Below are 18,538 nucleotides of genomic sequence, written 5' to 3' on the forward strand. Positions count from 1 at the left end.
TATTTAGTTGTATGCGTCCAAGAATGCGTATTTGCGTGGTAGTGAGTGATTTATCAGGAAGAGGAAGTGTACGAAGAGTTTCTCTAATGTTGTCATAGTGAATGTTGATTTCTTTTTGTAGTGAAGAGTAGTGTCCCACGTGGGTGGATAAGGCCAGGGAATCCCAAGCGCCCGGTGTTGAAGTTCGCTGGCGAGGCTATGCACTACCTTATTGCCTGGGATTCCAGCGTGACCAGGAATCCACCTCAGTGTGACAGTGCTGGGACGTAGTTTGGTGAGAGCTCTGTGCAGATCATCCTGCAGTTCTTCAGGAATGCGATCCGTATGAATGGCGCGTATAGCCTGTATTGAATCAGTGTATATGGTATATCCTGAAGGGTTAGGGGGTGCTTGTGCGAGGTCTTGAATACAAGCGACTTTTGGCAGGGTCTCGAGAGTCGCTGTAGGAGGAGGATCTATGTAAGAACCGAGGGTATGCGTCACTACATAGCTACAGCTCTCAATTGAGAAAGCAGCCGCTCCGACGTTAGTTCGGGATGCATCTGTGTAGACGATCGTGGCATCTGTAGGATGAACATGATTGGCAACGCGAGCGGATCGTCTGCCTGGGTTAGTATCGGGTGCAACGTTATTTGGAATGGAGGTTTTTTTTGAGGTTATCCGGGAGCGAAGAAGGAGGGGTAATTATATGGAGGTCTACAGCTTTGAGTGCAACCTGCTGTAGTATACAATGTCCTTGTTTGGTGCTAGAAAGGCGTGCCATTTGCCGGTCTCGATGTTGTTGTATGAGGTCTCCCAGGGGCAAGAACAACCCTGTAGAGTATAGGCGCTCCGTGGACGTATGTACAGGGACGTTAAGTGCAGCCTTGTACAATATATGAAGCGCAACCTCAATCTTATGTCGTTGGCGACAGGTTAGAGTAAGGTAAGGAATTGTATATAAAATTTTGCTAAGTGCTAATGCGTGTACAAGCTGCCTGACTTGACCCTCACGTAGTCCGGCGTGCTTATTCGCTATGCGGTGAACTAGATGCGTAAGCTGATTGCAAACTTTAACGGTTGTAGATACACCGGCCTGATTAGTTGACTCATTTATATGAAGTCCAAGGATCGGGCAGGACGATACACGAGGAATGGGGTGCCCTGCCATTGTGAGATTAATTAGCTGGTTATGTTGGCGTTGATAGCGAGTTTCTGCAATCAGCCGAAATTCGGATTTTTCAGGTGCTGGAAATAACCGTATACTTTATCAAGATAGCTAACGACCGCATCGATACCTCGCTGTATACGGTCTCCTCTACTGCTTCAGGATACCCAGAACTGCGCCAAATAGTGAGGTCGACTGCATAGAATGTATGTTTTAGGTTTGAGATAGACGCTAGAATACGAGATAGGGGAGCCATTCCAAGGTTGAAAAGGGTGGGTGACAGAATAGCGCCCTGAGGAGTACCCCGTGTTAAGGGGAAAGGATCAAATATAGAATCCGGGAGACGGAACTTGGCCGTGCTGTCGCGGAGAAATGCCGTGAGGTAGCCGTACATCTTTGGATCACAGCCAGTAGAGGCAAGGATGCTTAATGGAGGATCGTGGGCAGGGTTATCAAAAGCCTTACCCACATCAAGGGCCCCTATGGCTTGGATCTGGGATGAGGGCGGAGGGTCAAATTCGTGCATGAGGAGAAAAAAGAGGTCTTGAGTATGAGGCTGATCTGAAACGTGTTTTTTTTTTTAATCGGTGCTTTCGAAATCGAGAAATTATGATTAACTGATCGCCGCGAACGTTGTTTTCAAAGAGCGTTTGTTGGCAGGCTCTGAGACAAAAAAACAAACAAACATGAACTCGGATTTGCTACTCGAAGGCGATGAGGCAAGCGACAGGTATTTTGAGGGACTTGAGGCGGCACCTATTGTGTTGTTAAGGTGTGGGAGAGTAAAGAATAATGCGTAAGCCCCGATGTCTCTGTCCATGCTGTGCAGAGGATGAAAGGTCTAGCCTTCTCGTGGAGAATCATTGATACTGTAAAAGAAGGCTAGGTCGAGACGGCGAGGTCGTGACGGCAAGCACAGCGAAGCCTTGTCTAGCGTTTTAATGCGATCACGAACCCAGGCGCGCGCCGGAGCCGGCGCTGCGGGACGATGATGATGGTATGTACAAATGAAAGAAGACAATCATGGCATGTACAGATGAAAGAAGGTCCACAGAAGGCTCACACAATCTCCCCGGGTGGTCAGAAGCGGCTAGCCTGGCCGCTCCTAACTAACCGATCTACTGCGGCGCACAAACGGTTTCAAGCGAGAAACATGAACAATTTCAGTTCCACGGTGGCGTCGATCGGCTGGAGGATCAACAGGCGTGACTTTGGAGTTAACTGGTGAAGTTTGGCTGATGATCTCGTAGGGACCAAGGTAGCGGTGGTGGAATTTGTCACTAAGGCCAGGGGTGCGCAGTGGTGTATAAAGCAGTATACTTCGTCACCGGGACGATAAGAGACCATGCGATGCGTAGAATAGTAGCGACTCTTGCGGTCTTCCTGGCACGCTGCTGTGTTGAGGCGGGCAAGATGACGGCATCTGGCCACACGAGATAAGAACTGGGTAGGTACCGATGTGGAGTAGTCGGGCGTAGAGAAGAAAGAAGCGTCGAGAATTGTAGTGGGAGGACGGCCATAAACGAGGAAAAATGGAGAATAACCGGTAGTCCGTTGTACTGCTGTGTCGTAGGCGAAAGTGACGAATGGTAGAATAGTGTCCCAATTTCGATGATCCGGTGTGATGTACATGGAGATCATATCCGATAAGGTGCGGTGAAATCGCTCAGTCAGCCCGTTAGTCTGGGGATGGTAGCTTGAGGTTGTCATATGAAGGGTGGATATGAGGCGTAAAGAACTTCGGCAACGACTGTCGATAAAAAGGCCATCCCGCGGTCACTTAGGAGCACCCGAGGAGCGCCATGAAGCAATACAATTGATCGCAAAAAGAAATTTGCTACTTCTTGAATGGAACCGGTCGGTACAGGTGCTGTCTCAGCGTAGCGTGTAAGGTGGTCGACAGCTGTTATAATCCAATGGTTACCCCCCTCGGAGAGAGGTAGGGGACCATATAAGTCGATGCCGACTACGTCGAATGGCGTGGCGGGACAGGGAACAGGTTGTAGAAGGCCAGCGGGCGAAGAAGTCGGCCGTCTGCGACGTTGGCACAGTGGGCAGGATGCGACGTATTTGGCAATGCTGGAAGATAGGCCAGGCCAAAAAAAAATAGTTTTTTTCACCCGGTCGTAGGTTTTGTCAACACCAAGGTGACCTGTAGTAGCGTCATCGTGGAGAGCCGCCAGTATACGTGGGTTCCATCAGGGCAAAACACGAAGTGGAGTAGGATGCCATCTTCGAGCTTGAAATTGCGAAGTTGTCGGCGAAGCCGAGCATTGGGTGGGTCCGAAGCGCCAATAAGGCGATCGATGATGGGACGGCAGTAGGCATCGGCTAACTGCTGTGAGCGGAGAGCGTGTTTGTTCTCAGAGTCGTGAAATGAAACTGTTGTGATATGCGTCGGGGAAAGAGATGGTCGGCTGTGATCATAGGTGGAAATGCATTGGAAAAAAAACAGCAAGCCGATTCCGAAAATGGACAGTGAGAAAGAGCGTCAGCGTCTTAGTGTTGGCGACCCGATTTATAAGTGACGTCGAAATTGTGTTCTTGCAGACGTAGAATCCAACGGCCAAGTCGGCCTGTCAAATGTTTGAGCGAAGACAACCATCAAAGAGCATGGTGATCGGCCAAAACTGTGAAGTGCCGACCGTATAGGTAAGGGCGAAACTTTTGGATAGCCCAAACGACGGCAAGGCACTCCTGCTCTGTAATGGTGTAGTTTTTCTCAGCTGGAGTCATAGTCCGGCTGGCGAAGGCAATCCCTTTCTCACGCGAAGTTGTATCGCGCTGCAAAAGTACAGCGCCAAGACCGAGACCACTGGCATCAGTGTGCAGGATAGTTGGAGCGCTGTCACTGAAGTGGCCAAGAACAGCGTCTGATGTGAGGGCGTGCTTCAGGTTATTAAAAGCAGCTTCGCACTGTTCAGTCCACACGAAAGGGCTGCGTGCTTTAAGTAGTTCATGAAGTGGAGCAGCAATACTTTCAAAATGCCTTATAAAACGCCGGAAATAAGACGCCAGGCCGAGAAAACTGCGCAATTCTGTATTCCGTTGTGGACGAGCAAAGTTCAAGACCGCGATGATTTTTTCAGGGTTCGGACGAATGCCGCCATGGCTGACTAGATGTCCCAATATTTTAATTTCCTTCTGTGCAAAGTGGCACTTCTTGGTGTTGAGCTGAAGGCCCGCTGAAGCGAGACACGTGAGGACCTCATTCAGGCGCGTGAGATGGTTGTTAAAAGTTGACGAAAAGATGACAATGTCATCCAAGTAACATAAACAGGTTCTCCATTTTAGGCCATGAAGCACAGTATCGATCATTCTTTCAAATGTCGCTGGTGCGTTACAAAGTCCGAAAGGCATAACATTAAATTCGTAAAGGCCATCGGGAGTTGCGAAAGCGGTTTTTTCTTTATCGTCCTCGTGCATAGGTATTTGCCAATAACCTGAGCGGAGGTCCAAAGTCGAGAAATATTCGGCGCCTTGGAGAGAGTCAAGGCCGTCATCAATTCTTGGAATTGGGTATACATCTTTGCGGGTAATTTTGTTGAGTGCGCGGTAATCAACACAAAAGCGTACCGAGCCGTCCTTTTTTTTAACTAGCACTACTGGGGAGAACCATGGGCTTGTCGAGGGACGAATAATATTGCGATGGAGCATGTCATTTACATTTTCTTCAATTACTTTTCGTTCAGAGAGGGAAACGCAATAAGGCCGTCGGCGAACGATAAAGTTACCTTCAGTATAATGATGCGATGGTGCGCAACACTAGTCCGTCCCAGTGGTGGGGAAGTGGCATGAAAAATGACTTGGTGATGTTGAAGCAATGTCAGTAGTTCTTGGCGTTGGTTCGGCGTGAGGTTAGGATTAATAGTCTTTGTGAGAACAGAAAGAGAGACGTCTGGCGAAACACGGTGCTGAGGCAGAGGGGCGGTGAGTACCATCAAGAACAAAGGTTGAACATCCACCATGCAGGGGAGAGAAGTTCATTTTGGGAGCACGAGGGATTCACGTGAAGTGTTGGTGGCCGCTACTGTCGCTGAGCCGTTGCAGAACCTCACAAGACTAGACGGCAAGGCGATACCGCGTGCAAGATGACGATAAGATGGTGCGATGAGTACGTCCCCGTCAGTGATGTGGTAAGAAACAACGGTAAGCCGTTTTTCGCACTGAGGAGGCAAAACAGTATCAGCGGCGGCAACGAGGGGATGATGTCGTTCAGAAACTTCAGATGAAAAATCGCTGTCTGTCATATGGATAACACGGTCGCCACAAGAAATTAACGCCGAAGCGGTTGACAAGAAATCCCATCCAAAAATAATAAGATGCGCACATGGTGAGAGCACAGCAAACTGCTCATGATGGCGGACGCCGTCAATAACAACTCGTACGGTGCACTTTGCTAAAGGGCGCGAGGGGACGTCATTGGCTCCACGGAGTTCAGGCCCATCATATGGTGTCGTCACTTTTCGCAAACGGTAGCACAAATCAGCGTCAATGACAGAAATTGCAGCCCCTGTATCAATCAATGCTTCGACCGGTAATCCTTCAGCGAAAACAGATATCACAATATACGGGCGATCTGGAGGACTTTTGGTAAGTTCGCTGAGTGCAGTTTGACCTCCGGAAACTGCAACGCTTAGTTTTCCGGATGGCGGACAGGGAGAGTTGTTGCGGGTCGTAGAGGGGAAACTGAGCGGCGGTATGGAATAGGGACCGACGTCGGGATGCATGGGTTCCACGAGGCTCAGACGAGGATTCTGGAGGTGGGGATGATCTTCGAGGTGGGCTTGGAATACACCGGCGTTGATATGACGTTGAAGGCATGTCACTTTCGAAGGTGTAACCACGGCGCTTGTTCTGGAGGCGGCGACGACAGAAGCGGGATATATGTCCTCTAATGCCACAGTGATAGCAAATTGGTCGGGAGGGGCGCCAAGGTGCGTAATAGGGTGGTGCAGGTTGAACCGTCGCTATAGCATTGACGTGATTGTAGGTTGGTGCCGGTCGGGGCGGGGGAACCAAATGAGGGGGGGGGGGGGGGTGCTGCGACGTGCGCTTAAGTCGGTACTGGGCGGGGTGCAGGAGGGTCAAATGCCATAGGTTGGGTGATTGTTGCCAGCTCATCTTTGATGTTGCTGCGGAGACTGGCGTCTTAAGAATTTACGGAAGAATGATCGCACCCGTGTCGACAGACAGGCTTGAGGGCCTGGAGCTCCTCGCGGATGATGGCTCGAATAAGTGGCCGCAGATCGAGATCAGCATAGGTCGGGCCAGTAGCGTTGGCGGGCTGCAATCGGGAGGACTGCAGCTGGTCGATGCGTTGACAGGTCGTAATAATGGAATCAATAGTTGAAGGATTCTGAGCAACTAGGATGTTATACGCCATAGAATTGATTCCTTTCAAGACGTGGTGTACTCGTTCAAGTTCCGCCATGGTGGGACTAATACGCCAGCAGAGTGCAAGTATGGCCTCTATGTAAGACGCATATGACTCATCAGGACCTTGAAGGCGTGAAGCGAGCTTGGTCTTCTCGATCTCAGTCCGAACTGCCGGGTCGGCGAAGTACTGTCGGAACTGCTGTTTGAAGGTGGGCCAGTTAGTTGTGTGGGGCTCGCGGTTGATAAACCAATTCCTGGCGACCTCAATAAGGTAGAAAGAAACGTTAAGAAATTTCAGAGCATCGTCCCACCGGTTGTAGGCACTGCAGCGTTCATAGGTGTCGAGCCAGTCATCGACGTCTTCATTGCGACGACCAGCGAACAGCGGCGGGTCGCGCTGTCGTGTGGGCACAGTCGGAGGGGGTGGTGCAGCCGAGGTAGAGGGTCCGGCCTGTTCTTGGGTACTGTCGGTAGATGATAGCGATGGTGGCAGTTGCCAAACGGCGACCGGAACGTAGCTCCAGTGAGAGGCAGGGCCCAAGGCAGCAAGGGGATCAAATTTCACCTCCACCACTTGTAAAAGAAGCCTAGGTCGAGACGGCGAGGTCGTGACGGCGAGGTCGAGACGGCGAGGACAGCGAAGCCTTGTCTAGCGTTTTAATCCGATCATTTAATCCGATCATGAACCCAGGCGCGAGCCGGAGCCGGAGCCGGCGCCGCGGGACGATGATGATGGTATGTACAAATGAAAGAAGATCATGGCATGTACAAATGAAAGAAGGTCCACAGAAGGCTCACAATACGCATGTACACAGCGACGAGTACTCCGGGTGCCGGTTGGGGAGCTTCCTTTCCCTTTGTGACTGCTCACTTGAAAGCGGCCCATTCAACTCTGAGGACAGAAATTTTAGGCAACCCCCTGTTACGTTTGGCCACCGACAAGTGGGACAGCTGACGCGGCCACCGCATAGCAACAGGCAGAACCGCGAGCGGAACGGCCATTTCGACGCCGTTCATCGGCCGCGCAACGCTTCCTCCCGCCGGCATGTCTCAACGTGATCCTGCCACGCGCCAAATGTGTGTGCGTGCGTGTGTGTGCAAAAGCTGGCCAAGCTTGGAGCTCGAGGGAGAGTGCGTCGCCCTCTCCTGTCTGCAGGAGGTGGAGGAGATGCGTTCGGGCCACCTGCGATTGAGTCATCGCCGTGTCTGATCATGCAGGGCTCTCTCCCTTTCCCTGTGAACTGGCATGCCTATATAAAGCAGCGGCAGACTCCGCTGCGACAGACTACTTTGACGCGCCGTTGTTACGACGCTAGACGCCAGCTGTGTGAGAGTGTCTGTAATCTCTCCGGGTCAGCTTCTCTGCCCGTTTCTTCATGATGTTGCAGTAAAGGTTGTTTCGTTAGAAGACGCCTCGTCTTTGCTGGGACCGTTCATGCCGTCCGCCGTCCACGGAGCCGCCAGGCCAACGCTACCGAGGGGCCGCGCGCCGCACGTAATAACTGCTGGCAGCGGTACGCTACCCCGGCGCACGCGACCCCAAACCTAACACCCCCAACAAGGTCAACGAAAGTAAATGTTGCCACCCATAATGATCCATTCGCTTCAGCACGATGACGACTAAACAGGAAGCTACCGGTGCCGTGATGCCTGTTGTCGGCGCGTTTTGGACATGTTTCCTACAAGGCACAAGGCATGCCGCCTTACCCTTTGGTTCATGCCGACAGCGGCCAGGGGAAGTTCGCTGCTGCGGCGCTGCCATCCGAAATCAATGACCTATCTACCTACAACGATGAGGGGTTTCTTAGCAACCTGGGTCACTGACGAGACGCCGAGGCATACCATTTTTCGGCAGTTTCCTCTCTCCACGAGACGAACACCGAGGAAATGCGCGACGACTTTCCATGCAGAGAGACAGTTCTCCGCGGAGACCTTTGTCTTCGTAGTTCTACAGCTACTCTGTGCAATCCCTAGTTCAGTCATCTGCTGGAGCGAGTGCGCTGTGTTTGAGCTCCGGAAGCAGGATCACATATGAGAATACAATGATTGGCTTTAAAAACAAAATGGGGGGCGGGGGGGGGGGGGGGGGGGGACGACAACCACCCCGTTACCGTTTACCACACAAGTTTTGCGAAAAAGCGCGCCATCGTTTTTTCATTCATGCTATTTTTTGCCCCCTTTGCTGGAACGCGACGGCGGCCAGAACGCGGCCGGAGGAGGAGAGAAATAACCGCGCGCGCTCGTGTAAACAAGCGCTGGAATGCAGCGCAGAGCAGACGACGACACGCGTTTCAATGCAGCGGGAAGCGGACGACACGGCCGCGCTGCGCGGAGGTTTTGCCGAGGTCTCCATGGAGGGCGCTGACATGTATGGATGGATCGAATATAGGAGCGTCCCCTTTGGAACGGGGTGGTAACAGCAGCTATCATGCTCATTTTTCTCCCTATATCTTAATTATTGTTTTAGATTGGTTACCTAAACCATCATTCTATTTATTAAATTTTTGTTTCTACATTACTAACATTATGTCACTTCTCTGCTTTTAAGCCACCAATCTTCCAGTCGTTTTTTGCTAGTTTCCACCGCCGGTTAATTCACCCGGCCACTGGTATCTCTAAACCCCAGAGCTTCAGGAACAGTGACTGCGCCTGCATCAACTTCCGGATGGATACCATTACATTCGAGTATAATATGGTCAATTGTTTCACTCTAGTTACCACATACAGCACATGCGTCATCTTCATTGTAAAATTCTTTTTGTAGTTGCGTGTTCTAAGGCACCCTGATCTAGCTTCAAAAAGTAGGGCACTGCCTCTTGAGTTATCAAAGAAAGCTTCCTTCCTGATCTGCCTTTTCCACTTGCGGTATAATTCCACACTGTGTTTCTTTTCCATCGAATTTATCCAATTGTTTCCTTCTGTGTTTTCACCTGTTGCTTAACGCTCTTTATTTCTTCATCCTTGTGACCAGCATACTTACTGGTTAGTTTCCTAGTTATTTTCCTCCATTGTGAGTCAACGCTGCTTAGGTATAGGTATTTAAATACTTTAGCTGCCCATCTGTTACTGTCCAATTTCCTCAGGCGTTTCTCATATAATATTTTACTCTGAGCTTCCCGTACTTCGAAATATACCCAGCCCATATCTCCGTGTACCGCCTCATTTGTGGTTTTGCCGTGGGCCCCTAGTGCTAATCGTCCGACGGCTCTCTGATTTATTTCTAATGTCGACTGTACCTCTGATTTTAGGCACAAAACCGCATTTCCGAAAGTAAGCCCGGGCACCATAATTCCTTTCCAAATACCCCTCAAAACATCATACTGTTGTATCCCCACAATGCCCTATGCTTCATTATCCCGGCATTTCTTCGCTATTTGGCCTTAAGCGATTGCCCATGCTTTCCAATGTATGCCAATCCTTCGTTTACCCATACCCCGAGATATTTATGTTCTGCTACGCTGGGTATCAAGGCCTTGTATTTTAGAGCCCTGATCAGTTGAGCCATTGAAAATCATGAGACCCGACTTAACTGCGCTAAAACGGAAGCCTAGAGCGTCTCCTTCGTACCTCCGCAATACTTGACTAGAGTTTGCAAGTCTTTCTGGCTATCTGCTAACAGCACAACACCGTCTGCATACATCAAACCGCAGAGGCGCTGCTCTACCGCCTTTCCACTTAATCTATATGACAGGTTAAAACCTAGGTTACTTTCTTGTATCTTCTGTTCCAGGTTTATTATATAAAGCATGAACAGCAGCGGACACATAGAGGGGGCGCGACCTGCTCACTGTTCGCTCCACGTCTGCTTCAGCGGTGGCGGGTGGCTTTTGCCTGATTTCGCGCTGTCGCTCGCGAGTTTCGTGGTGAGTGCAGTCCCGAAATGAAAGACCACAGAGATAGATGCTGCAGCGGCATGTCGTCAACGTACTACACACGTGAACGGATATAAAAAACACTGTCGCTCAGCAAACGTTCGACAAGCGTATTACATACATTGCGGCATGGTAGCCACTTTAGTCCATTTTACTACGATTTTTTTCCCAAGCCTGCACAAGAATAGGATTAAAAAAAAAAACTGAATGAACAGTTATCACATCGAAGCTTCTTCAAGGCTAACATAACAGCATCTCGTCTGCAACAGCAAAACCGTCTTTCAGCGCTAGATGCGAAACCCTCCATATAGCACCGAAGATGAAAATAATTTCGTAAAAATGTAATGTAAATTGCAAAATGCTTGCATGATATAAAGTATTAGTATAACAGTCAAAGTAAACGTTGTAGGGTTGAGTTTAAATGTTATTACAATTCATATATTAGCAAATGTGCTGTATTATAAACAATATCTTAATTTTGCAAATAAACGTTGTTTTAATGAAATTTTTACACGATATTGAAGTTGAAAGTTTATTTTCGAATAAAAAAGCAACGTACAAGAATATACAGCGAGAGGTCCCATGGTACAAGACAGCAGGTGGGGCCTCCCATAGTAATAGATTTCGATAGGCAACATAAAGAATAATATTATTGTAAGAACATTTATGAAGCAACTCTGAAAATAAATAACGGAATGGATAGTAAAAAGTGCAATGCCGACAGATTTAGATACAAAAATAGAATACAGAAATCAGTACAAAAACACTTACGAATTCCGCGACACAAAAGATAAATAATGAAATCACAAATTAAGCAGAATTTTTTTTTAATTTCAACTTGAACAAAGAAGGTGTATTAGTTTGCTTAATGTCGAAATTCAAAGAATTCCAAAATGATATGGACGAACATTGAAGGCCTCGTTTCCCGTAGTTAGTACTGACCTTAGGTAGTAGAAAATTATTACGTAGAGCGAACTGTGTAACGCTGTTGTTTTTGATCGTGCCGTGAGGAAAAATGCTAAATGGGAGCTGATGGGGAAGAATCTTAAAGAATAGAATACCGATATTATAAAGATAAAGAGCTGAGAGGGGTAGAACATTTAAATTCATGAACAAAATGTGCGACGGTGATGTTCGAGGGGAGGAGGTTATGATGCGTATGGCTTGCTTTTGCAGCTTTATTAACTTTATTAATGGCCAAAGATGAACTTGATAGGCGTTACCCCAGGAAGAAATGCCGTAGTTTAAGTGGCTGTGGACGAATGCTTAATAAAATGATAGTAACGTGCGGATTGGGAAATAGGATCGGGCTTTGATTAGTGCGCGTAACCCAAATGATAATGGAATTTTAGGTGAGGGCAATAACAACACCTAGAAACAAAATTCGGTCTTGCGACGTGATGGCAGCGGAATTGAAGTATAGCATTGGTGAGACGGGCAATGGCTTCTGAGGGGGATGGAAAATCTGAAAGCAAGTCTTAGTAACATTCACAGTAAGGCCGTTAATGTGGCATCAATGCTCAAGAGAATTAATGTCATTTTGAAGGTTAGATATAAACTGGTAAATTTCATGGTGCGATGTTATCTTAGTAGAGTCATTTGCGTATAATATACTATTACAATGCCTAATACAGGATGGTAAATCGTTAATATAGAGTAGAAACAATACAGGGCCTAGAATAGAACCCTTGGAACCCCAATGTTAGTGAGAGCTTTATTAGATGCATGGTTATAAATACAGACTATGTGCTCTCGGTCACGCAGAAAGCTCTTCAAAAGCATTAGTGGAGGTCCTGATATGCCGTACGACTCAAGTTTCTGAAACAAGATGGAGTGATCGATGGAATCAAATGCTTTGTTGAAATCAATGAAAACTGCGCCTGAAAACTTTCCTTTATCGATAGCAAGCCTGATATAATCTATGAGAGAAGCTATAGTAGTATCTGTAGATAGTCCGCGTCGAAAACCGTGTTGAGTACCTATCAATGTGTTGTATTTTTCAGTATATCCTGACAGCCTTATTTCAAATAATTTTTCTAAAATTTTGTCAAAAAAAAAAAGAAGAATGGCAATTGCTCGATAATTATTTGGCATAGCGGGATCGCCTTTTTTGAACACTGGTATTATTTTCGCTATCTTGAGCTGCCGCGGATAACAACCACTTAAAAAAACAAGATTGAAGATGTGGCTGAGAACAGGTGCGAGCATAGATCGGATAATGTTCACGTGTTTTCCGTGGATGTTGTCAATGCCGGGACCGGTCATCTTTAAGTTATTAATTACGGATATAATTTCTTCTGGGCAAGTGGGGGTAAGAAAGAAGGAATGGGGGCAGCGCTCAAGAGAAGGTGTGCACGACGAAGAGGAAGGATAATTAGGTGAGTTAAAAAATAATTGCAAAATGTGTTTGCTATTACTTCAGGGTTAATTAAAAGAACCTCATTGTGGAAAGTAGATTTAACTACATTGGGTGACTTTCCGATGTTCAAAAATTCTTCAAAAAGCTGCCATTTTTGTTTAGAATTATTAGATTGCTTGGATAATTGGTTTTCATAATAGCTTCATTTAGCTTTTTTTAGAAGAGATGATAGTATACTAGAATACCTGATGTATCGCGATTTAAGACGAAGATTAAATGGCTGGCGTTTAGTTTTCTTATACATGTTTTCTTTTATCCGCAGTCAGTTTAAGAGAGCAGTAGTTATCCATGGGGAAAGAGGGGTATCATACTTTCGCGAGGATGAACGAAGTGACGAGCATTTATTAATTGCTGATGCGATTATAGTCGACAGCTCGTGAAGAGCCACTTCTGGATTCGAGATACCCAAAATGAATGAAAGATCGGTGTTAGATATGGTTTCAATGTATTTATCACTATTGAAAACTAATTTATGTGTAGACTTATGGTTAATACCATGAGATGATAGTGCGCAAAGAAATGCCGGAAAATGATCAGTGATATCACTCTTTATCATGCCAGCCTGAGGAGCGGTGGGAAAATTGGAGAGAATGTGTTCAAGTAAGGAATGCACGCCGTGGTCAGTACAACGTGTAGGGGTGTTAATCAAATTTGTGTAACCAAGACTGTAGAAACAGGTCGTGTAGTCGATACTGGTAGGATTGGTCATGTCAAGCAAATTAATGTTAAAGTCACCCATGATTAAGCTTATTGGGAAAACAATCAAAAATGGTTTGATATTTATGACACCACTAGTGCTAGAAATGGTAAAAAGAGGCCAATAAATGACTCAGGTGATACTGGATGCAGTGGCTTACAAATGCGTTCACCTGCTATATCGAAAGTATGCAAGAAATTTCTGAAGCGTTAAAGGACACTCTCACTGAAGACGCACTCCAAGCCATATAGCGACCCTATTGAAGCTCTCTTCGGGAAAATAAGGCTAATGTGCCTAAGGGAACGACATGCTAGATGCGAGGGCCGTAACAGCTAGCGGCACTTGACTACATTGTTCAAGACGGACATTTCATCTGAGAGTAAAATCAAGGCACCTTGCGGCGATGCCAGAAAAAATCATTTCTGCTTTGCCGCAATCAGTAACCGAACTGAAGGAAGTGATGAATTCTCCTGCCATCCTATTACCCGCTGCCACATATTCCGGTTTACCTTGCGTCGCTGGATATATTGTTAAGTTAATCAACTTCGAGTGTGACGCTTGCGCTATTCTTCTTGAAACTAGCGAAAGAAGCAGCCCCATGTACACTCTTCTACGAGGACAATATTCTATGGCCGCATTATCCGGAACCAGAGCTTGTTGTTCTATTGGACAGGTTTTTTGTTTGTTTGTTTTTTTGAAAAAGCTGCCGTGCACTTACTACACATAAATGTTCTCAAAGTACTTAAGATCCTGATTCAATCAGCAATTCAGAATTCAACTCTGAGTTACCCGCGAGGAATTGACAACAGCCATTATAAGGCCCGCTTTGATATTTGAAAATTTCGCAGAATCCTCATGGTCAATTAATTATGCCAAGAAAGTGACAGACAAGAACGAGAGGCCAACTCCTTATGTGCACAAGCCGTGCAGGAAGATTTTGAGACTGAATTTTCTAGCCGCAGGTCGCATTTTGATGAATTGATGAATATGTAGCACAATGTGTAACTTTGAAGGACCATTGTTCTTTTAGTGTTTGCCGTTCTTTTCCTTGATTAAAAGTTTTTGTTTATCTATGTATTAAAAAAGACTACGTCTGTCATACATGTGCGTCTGTCGCGAGACTATACATATACATCTTCGGTCTTTCAACCGACTGATATGTTTTGAACGAAGCTAGAACAGCCCACTTCAATAGACAACTGAAATTTTAATTATATGCTTAAATTTTGTTCCTTACTCTCAATCTGAGACACGCCATGAATTTTCGCCGGTCCTCTTTGGCTCTGAACGAAAACGGCAGCGGTTGACAAAATCTCCACCCACCAGTTTGCCATGCACTCGCGTCAGGTCGCCTTACACCTACTTACAGCTTTCAAAGGCACACTGCATAGCCTGGTACATTTGTTTTGGTACAAAATTTAGGCCAAAAAGTGTTGAGGTAAATGTACCCGGAGCTTTATTCGACCGTGCGCGGCCGCACTGACGAAGAGGCGCGCGCGCGTGCGCGAATTATTGACTATTTTATTCCTCATACACGGTTTAGGTGCTGATTACGGCGTCTTTGTATAAACCAAAAGAGGTGAAATTTCGGGACCTGCCGGTTGCAACTGATGCGACCGGAGCGAAGAGCGAGCGCACGTTTCCTTTGCGCGTGAACAGCAGTAGCAGAAGCGCAGCAGTTAGGGTGCCTCGATGTCAGCGCCGCCGTTCAGGGTGGTGCCATCCTTTGACCCATGCCGCTTCTTTCGCGCTGCGGCGCCATGTTGAATCACGACGGGCGATCGGTGCGGTCGCAGTTGCGTGGGGCAAGCAGCGAAGCTTGCGTTGTTCGAGGCTGCGGCTGACTCGCTGATGGTTTTACTTTTGAGATTGTTAGACCACGTGTCTTACGAGCTTCTCAGGTCAACACAATGAGCATTACGAGAATTTGTGTGTGCTGATATGCGCTGGGTGAACACGTAAAGGACTAGGTTGTTTTCATTTCCCCTGGGGCTGAAAGGGAAGATATAAGTGGGACCGACGAAAAATAACTAAGTTATATACCGGCGATGTAAGTTTCAAGACAGTTTTGACCTATATTTCGTTTTGAACATTGTTTTTCTATTCGCGTAGTGTCATAGCCAGAGTCGAGTGAAGATGCTTTTTGGTACCGATGTACCGATTTCTCGCGGATCTCAAGTCAAGGCTCCTAGCTTATTTCTTTAGATAAGTACATATTGCACCGTTGTAATCGCAAGCGATGTAGCCAAATTGTGTTTACAGGTATACAATTGCAACACGATAAATGCGATGTTCATTCATTACCGTGATTCCTATTATGTTGCGGAGCAAAATGCCTAAGTATGATGTGACATATGTAAACATGCCGTCAACACGCATTATATTACTCAACCTTTTCCTGTGTTTTCTGGATCGGTATCTGTCGTAGACTGCGCATTGTTTATAAATATGCGAGGCTCGATAATGTTCAGCAAAAATTTTATGAAAAGGTTCTCTTCATCACTTTGGATAGTATTCTTCAAAGTATTTCAAAAATTTGAAGTATCACTTCAAATTTACCTTAGTAATCACGTTTGGTGTTTTATCTTTCCTTAATAGCACTTTGATGAGGACGAGTTTGAAGAGAAATTGATAGGATGGACGCCGTCTGCTCAATTTCAGAGCTTTGACCATGCTCTTTTACTTTAGATGTAACTGGAGTGTATAATTTACTCAATTTCCAGTGATTCGAAACAATAACACTTGTTTTTAATTTTTTATTCAGCTCAACAGAAGCCGAGTAAACTCTCTGCGAGACGGCATGCCAAATGTACACCTCCTGGAGAGGAAGACAGCAGCTCCTACTCACCTGTTGGTGCAGAGGCCAGCTAAGCGAATTTAAGGATTGTGATGACAATTATCGCAGCTATACTGTGCTGATGTCAACTTTGTGTAAAGTCGTTTGTTTTAACTGTTATACCACACTCTACACATCAAATTTACCAGTCTTTCTTGCTCGCTAGTTCGTGGTTGATGTCTTTCCTATTTTTTCATTTTCATTATTGTTGCGAATGCTTTCACACTGTGCACATCAATATTTTTGCATTTGTTACATAATTCGTGATTTGCATCTCTTTTCACGCTTTGCTTTCATATATTTTCTACAAGAGTTACAATCGACTATACATACACAATATATATGTCCTTCTGGCTCGGTAATTTATGTTACAGTTTGCATTTTTTCCATGTTCGACTGCACTCAACATTTAAAAAATGATTTGCATTCTACGGGGAAAAACATACAGCGGAAACGACGGGTTCATAAGAGTATACAGGGGCGGCGCTGGAAACACAAAATAAAATTTCATGAAAAGAAAATTTCAGTGGTGTTTCCAGCGTCGACCGGTTTACTTCATTTCATTATGAACATATCGTTTGGGCTGCTTTTTTTCACGTACCATACATCAACGGGATCAACAAGCTGCGCTTTTTCAAATTCGCATTGTATTCGGTTTGTTGACTTTACTGTCTGCTAGGGGTGAGGTTGATAAGTTTCGTTACATACTTGTCTGCAGCAGCAATAAAAATCAACCTTTAGGCGTCTAACATTTATTTTTACAACAGCCTGACTGTTCAGTACCCAATCCTGTCGGCAGAAAATGTAGTTCAGGCAAAGCCAAAATAATGCAGCTTTTTCAATCAAACCCTTTATGGTCGCTTTATTTTTGCAATGAATGATTTTTAAGGCCGATAACTCTTATTTCGGATATAAATTTTCAGAATACAACATCTATAGTTTATGATGACCTCAAATTACCCATTTTTGTAGGTTCACATGCATAGTTTAATAATCCGCAGAAATCGCCTTGAATAAGATAAAGCAGAGGAATCGCAGTCGAGCAACCGCTGCATATGTCTATGGTGCAAGCGAACTCGACATGCGAGCAAGTTCACGGACTTCCGGCGAATGGGCGCCCAGGAGGAAAACGAAACAAGTGAAAACCTTGCTTAATCATGTATGCTATCATTAACTAGAGAAGTCGGTTTTCGGGGGAACCGGGAAAACAAAAAAGCGCTGGCGCAACGTTCGTATACTGAAGTTCACGCATCATTAGTATATACCAGCGTCTGCCTGTAAACAGATGTGAGTGCTCCTTGTAAGCAATATATGGCCAAACAACTCACATTTTCACTTCGAAAGATTAGAAAGAGACCGACATCAGTTTTTGCGAGCTCAAAAAAGAGAAACAGCCCGCGCAAAGAAAGCAAATCCAACCGCAGGGCGCGAGCGGCTGATGCGCGGCTGTCAACAAAACAACGGATAAAAAAAAAAGGCCATGTGGAAAACAATAAGATGATTTCTTCAACCCGTACAGGGCAGCAGAACATGCTGGCAAAAGGATCTGTTAAATATTAACAGGTTTTCCAATCTCACAGCCGCACAAGCTCGGCCACTTGAGGCCGTAAAATTAAGTCGTACAATTATGTATTCGACAGTCCAATGTGTAAAATGGCTATTGAGAGTGAAATTCTACGCATTGCGATACTGATGAAAAAGACAATTCAACTCAAAGCACTCTGAAGCGGCGAAATCAAGAACGTGCATCATTACGCATGCTAGCTCAGCGGATCCCGTGTGCTTCAATATGGCGGCGTCGGCGAGATTGTCTCTACCCTGGACGGCGGCGCTAACATCGAGGCACCCTAGCAACAGTGGGGCAGTGGCGACCCCATCGAGGCGCGGCAGGAGGTGAAAACAGACCCCATTGGAGAGGCCGTAAGTGAAGAGAAGCACGCTCTCCCTCGAGACCGGCTGTGGCTGAACGTTCTTCTGACATTTCAGGCGCTGTCATGGTTGCTACCAATCAGCACGTGCCCTTCCTGGAGCCCATCTACGCCTTCCTGCTGCTTTGCTGCTCCTGAACCGGTACACCGTATCACGTGCAAAGCACCCAGATGCATTACCTGTTGTCGCACGCATTCAGATTCAACGGCCACGGTACACGCGCACCCTGTTTAAACCACCCACCGGCCAGACGTAGCCC

This window comes from Amblyomma maculatum, chromosome 1 (assembly GCF_055883805.1).
Source record: "Amblyomma maculatum isolate TAMU_Amacu chromosome 1, ASM5588380v1, whole genome shotgun sequence".
NCBI classification, from domain to species: Eukaryota; Metazoa; Arthropoda; class Arachnida; order Ixodida; family Ixodidae; genus Amblyomma; species Amblyomma maculatum.